This window comes from Clupea harengus, chromosome 5 (genome assembly GCF_900700415.2).
Source record: "Clupea harengus chromosome 5, Ch_v2.0.2, whole genome shotgun sequence".
NCBI classification, from domain to species: Eukaryota; Metazoa; Chordata; class Actinopteri; order Clupeiformes; family Clupeidae; genus Clupea; species Clupea harengus.
Window position 1 is genome coordinate 3,769,213 of NC_045156.1, and position 5,629 is coordinate 3,774,841.

At 39.5% G+C, this 5,629-nt stretch overlaps 1 long non-coding RNA gene across 1 annotated transcript; it reads right to left on the minus strand.

Annotated features, from left to right (window-relative positions):
* Positions 1-3,969: 3,969 nt before the first annotated feature.
* LOC116220427 lies at positions 3,970-4,938 on the minus strand. Its single transcript, XR_004163653.1, has 4 exons — positions 4,878-4,938; positions 4,704-4,756; positions 4,110-4,612; positions 3,970-4,033 (listed from the first exon to the last, which is right to left on the minus strand). It is a non-coding gene; the product is annotated as an uncharacterized LOC116220427 (long non-coding RNA).
* Positions 4,939-5,629: the final 691 nt, after the last annotated feature.

Here is a 5,629-nt window from a genome sequence, read left to right on the forward strand (position 1 = left end):
TGTGTGTGAGTGTGTGTGTGTGTGTGTGTTTGCGTGTGTACGTGTGTGTGTGTGTGTGTGTGTGTGTGTGTGTGTGACAACTTGCATCACCCCTATTAAAATGCCCTATTGAACAGCAAAAGGCCACATTTGTGGCCGCTAACGAGAGGCAAAGCCACGGAAGGCGTGCCAAGGGCCAGAACATAATGGGCACATGGCACGGCTCAAAATGTTCTCCCTTCGCCTTCAAGTGTAGCACACAAATGCTGTGCGCTCTTTAATGAGTTGGAGAAGTCTTGCATCTTCCATTACCTAAAGCCCAATTTTAACAAGGGCCTTAAAGAGACAAAGCTGTCACATTTCCTTTGGTGTGATTTTAAGGCTTGAATGCTTTGTCGAGGCAAAATATGAATTATGCAGAGCTACCCGCTCAGGTAAAAAAGAACCAGAGGGAGTGCGTAGTTAGACAGCGCAGGACAAACAACTTTTTTGACAATCTCTCATCAAATGCGGTAAGTACTACTCTGTAGCAACACAGGGTACTCGCATCTTTTGTGTGCAAAGATCTTCAGAAAGAGGGGATGTTCAATTCCTTTCAGAAGAAAATCACCAAAATAAAACTGGTTTGAAGATGCCTCTGTGTTTTCTCAGCTCCAGCATTGTAATCATGCCGCAGATAAAAAACTCAAAAGATTGAGATGACGTGTTGTGTGTGTGACAGGGTAATAGAAAAGAAGAAATGTAAGGGGGGGGGCGCTGTAGATGAGGTCTGGAGGATGGCTTAAGATATATTCCCATATTTCAATGTCATTTTAAATTCCAGTACCCGTCCGGCTGCTGAGGAGGAATACCCTAAAGCTGCTCGAGGTACGTGTTTGATTAGAACCTCTGCCCTCTTTGACTTTAAATGATGTAGGCAGGAAAGACAGAGAAGAAAATATTAGTCCAATCCACAACAGAAAACATGGGTACAGAATCAATAATGACATATTGTATCTAATATCATCTTTTTTTAAACAAAGAAATAACCTGAGCTTCTAATCATCCTAATGCGACGTTTTTTTATCCTTCCAAGGCAGCCGTGTCATGACCTGGAGGACGTGAGCCCGGATTTAGAGATAATTTACTTGCATGAAGCGATGCGTTCTCATCGTTCATGATGAGTGAAGAATGTTCCGGAGAAAATTAAAAAGACTCTTTTGCCCTCTTTTGATGAGCTCCTCTTCTTCATTAGCGACAAGCAACAAATGATCAGCCTCATGCATTTGCATAGGGGGCTCCGAAATCATTGAACGCAAACAAACCATTTACCATTTAATGGTCCTAAAGAGAATCTGACTGTTGCACACACGTTCAATACTCGTGTCCAAATTAATTAAAGAAATCAATTACAACCTTGAAGGTGACTTATTATTAATGAACTTTTTTTCCCCTTAACGGTTCTTTGCATTCTGTGCTGTCTCTGACTGACTCCACTGCCACACATTAATCTGATAATTACAGGGCTGCTCTGATACTCTCTTCAGGGGCATGCTTGTTATTTGAGGCCCTCACAGTTATTCTTTTGTGTGTGTGTGGATTGTGCATGCATATGAGTGTTTGTTTAATATGCCATGTAGAGAGAAAACGTCTCTATTATATCCCAGTTGTCCTTTCGGGTAACGTTTGCTCTCGCTACTGGACGTTTGCTCTTGCTACTGGATGTTTGCTCTCGCTACTGGACGTTTGCTCTTGCTACTGGATGTTTACTCTCGCTACTGGACGTTTGCTCTTGCTACTAGATGTTTGCTCTCGCTACTGGACGTGTTTTTTTTAAATCACATTAAATGCAGATTTATCCAGGTTATTGAGGATAACTGCGCCATGCAATTTATGGGTTAACTTCTCGTCATACCCATTTCCCATTCCAATACTGCTGACAAGACATCATGCACAGTTCCATGCACAATATGAGATTCAAAATACTGGCAACAAAATGACACATAGGACACCTCAATTTGGGTTGGGTTACTTTTTAGAACAGTTAAAGCACCAGCACTGAATGGGATTTTTATTATTACCTTGTTGCCCAAAGTAATTAACCAGATTTTTTTTTATATAAACGTTGTGAACCAGGAAATAATATAACAGACTACACGTCACAGTCTCACATACAACTAGATGCAGCGTTGATGCCGGACTATACATTATCCCGCTTATTCTACGGTTATTTGCCAAAACTAAAGACATTCTTCCAAAATACCTCTTTTTTTAGGATTTTGTTGCCATTTTGTGATTTCCACTAACAAAAAAATAGTTCTTCATCCAAATAGAACTTTAAAGTTTCAGGTGTTGCGTAGCTACCCATTACTTGATGACTTCAAGTTTAGAAGCACAAAACTCATTGCAAATTGTCATTCATTTTTTGCAGTGGTCATTAAACAGAAATAACAGACCTGCGAACTTTGGGGTGACCCATTCAAATCAACGGAACTTTTTGGAACATTCTGAAGACCCATTTAATAATCAGCAGTAGTAGAGGTTCACTAACAGTAAACACACGGATCAGATATGGTAATAAAAGCAGTGCACAGGAAAGTGTTGAACAAACATATAATATATATATATATATATATATATACACACATACATATACACACACACACAATTGTTTCTGCAGTTGCCTGTTTTGAATTTGTTTTGCAGTCTCCACTAACACCAACACACTATAAGGTGATAGGAGAGGGAGTGCAATGGCAAGAAACAACGGAACAATAGATGTTCTTTAAATACACTTCCTGACCCTGATAGTCTACCAAGGAGAACGTGTTTGTACACTGACGTAGGCTATTTCTAGCAGCGGCCCTAATGAAGTTGTAGTTTAGTGATGAAGACAATTACTAGAGAATTGCAACCATTATTGCACCTCAAAAGTGCTACGAGCAGTAACACCAAAAGGCATGTGTGAAAGAACTATAGAGATGCATTTCCACAAGAAGTGTAATTGCTCAACAGTAGCAGTGTAAAAATATAGTATATTAATGGCATGGTTTAAACAGTACAGGAAAACCATGGTTTAAATGGTTTGGGAAAGTCTTTCACAACCAGCCAGATACGTAAAAGGTAAAGCAGACATTGAGTGAAATATTGACGGGTATAAGATTTTAGAGTGCTCCACAAAAAAAATGACAAGGGGCAGTGCAAATCATTTTTACAAGAGCACTAAAAGGGATTAGGACAGACATGGTCAGAGTTGAAGTGGTGTCGATATCTAATAAGAAATAAATGCAAATAAACATTAAGATCAACAGTGTGAATAATAAATAAAAACTGAAGATTGAGACTTAAAATAGCCTTTTGCAAAGTTCAAACAGGTATGGCAGATAGAAATCACATCAAAGTGTTTGGGATCTTTAGTACAAGGACTGTCCTTTCATTATGGAATTCCCCAATGTAAGGTACATCCACCTTCAGGCCATTCAGCCCCACCACACTTTGACCTCAGATCAGTGGTCATTGAAACACACTGCAGCTGTACTTGCAGGACTTCATTGCCATCTGCAAACAGGAATCATTCTATGCATTTCTGCAACTTTTTTACTAGAGAAAATTAAAGTAGATGTACTCAATAGACCAATAAGGTACCCATTACAATGTCAGGCCTGGATCACTTCAATCAATTGGTGCGCAATTGTGGAAAAAAAAAAAAAAAAAAAAACTGCAATTTAAAATTTGCTAGACCCAAATTACTCCTACAGAAATTAATATAATAATAATATCCATCAGATCCATGGAAGCCCATGACTCGTTTGAAGCAAAAGGCACATGCTAAACTACCCCCCACACCAAAGATGAAAGGCAAGGCCAATGGGCATTAAAAACTTATTTGGAAAATGCCCAAAAGCAAAATACAAGGGTTTGGGTTTCTTCACTCTCAAAAGAACACAATCAGTTTTGTTCAGATTTGGAACCAATAAAACCCCCTCTGTCAAAAGAAAGACACAAGTTGAACTTGGAATTTTATATTTTTGTATTGAATTCAGTTAGCAAAATATGGAGATCCATGGGGTGGCCCCTATTGAGAAAAGGGAAACATTAAAACCTTTTAAAACTGCGCAGAAGAGACACTGCATGAAGATCATATGCCTTACCTGGTACTGGAGGTGTTGGACCTGTTAGAACTAGAATCTTAGGACTGGGTTGTCCAGGATCAAACAGCATCTCGGTTGATTCAGACTCCCACGATGTTTACGGATAAGTTTCAACAGGAGCAGGCATTGTTCCACTGGACTTGCTTGAGGAACTCCTTGAACAGGTGCAGAGTGATTCAACTGGCCTTCAAGTGGTTCACTAGAATCGAAAGCTACAGGGGCATCCTTAAACATTTCATATCCAGAACTAGTTGGGGACCTTTGACTAGGCATGGGGACCTTGGCTTCAGCGGAGGTCGTCATTTGAGACAGATCTTGGCTGGACCGTGGATGTAATCCAGGGGCCTGAGGTGGATCTTGCTGCTGAACCTCAGTGGAGCTTGGAGAATTTGGCCAACCTTGGCTAAAATGTTGATGTAATCTCCAGCTAGTCAATGGCCTGAACTCAGGAATCATTCCATTTTCATCTGGCTGAGATTGTTGTGGTTCGCCAAATTGAGAACCTTAATCCAATGAAAATAAATGAAATCAGTATGGTGGTGGTGAATGTATTCTATGGTAATCTATTTGGTTATTTAAATTCAGGAATTTGACCTGTGACTGGGAGGCCATATGCACACCACATCATGGCCAAGAGAAGAGAAGCCCTGAAACACATTCCAATATAATAATTACAATAATAACTTGTACATAAACACACACCAGAGTTTCACCATCAGTTACATAAACACAACTGGAATGCAAGAAACAATGGGCCAACATCTTTACCTGAACACAAATTCAGCTGCCATGGCCACAAGACTCTGTCCAAATCCCTGTGGTAATACTTGGAACACACTGAATATTATAATGAGGAGCCAGCTGCTGTCAACCAATCAAAGACGCCTCTGACTAATTAACATCACCTGAAAACAACTCATGTTAATGATGTTCGAAGTTTAAAAAACATACTCATTTGACTTCAAGTCACTGGTATTGGTTTGTTTAGCAGGTTGAAAAGGCAGGTGATCAAAATTGATTAATTCACTGTGGAAATGCCCAACACATAAGAAACATAATATCGCTGAATTTAGGAAAGTCTCATTCCTTCATGAAGAGAACTTCATCTGAAGTAAAAAAAACATAGTGGAACTGTGTTGGGAAAAACATTGTTCTATAGGGTTTAATTTCTGTGTCGGAAAAACATTGTTCTAAAGGGTTTAATTTCTGTGTCGGAGAAATCTGTATTTGGCTTCAATTTAATAACATGATGTTAAACAAACGTATGTTTATTATGTGTGGCGGACTGTATGTACAGTGTCTGTATTTTCTTCGACTACTTTAATCTTTCATCTTTAATGGTGTGGTAGTGCAGTGGTTAGCATCACCGCTCTGTGAGTGTATGACCGGGGTTTGATTCCCAGTTGCTACAGGTTGTCTGAGTTGCTTTGGATAAAAGTGTCTGCTAAATACCTGGCCTTTTTATCCAAAACTTTGGAATTTCTCTTGCCTTTAAGACCTTCGAAAACTCACCGTCATCA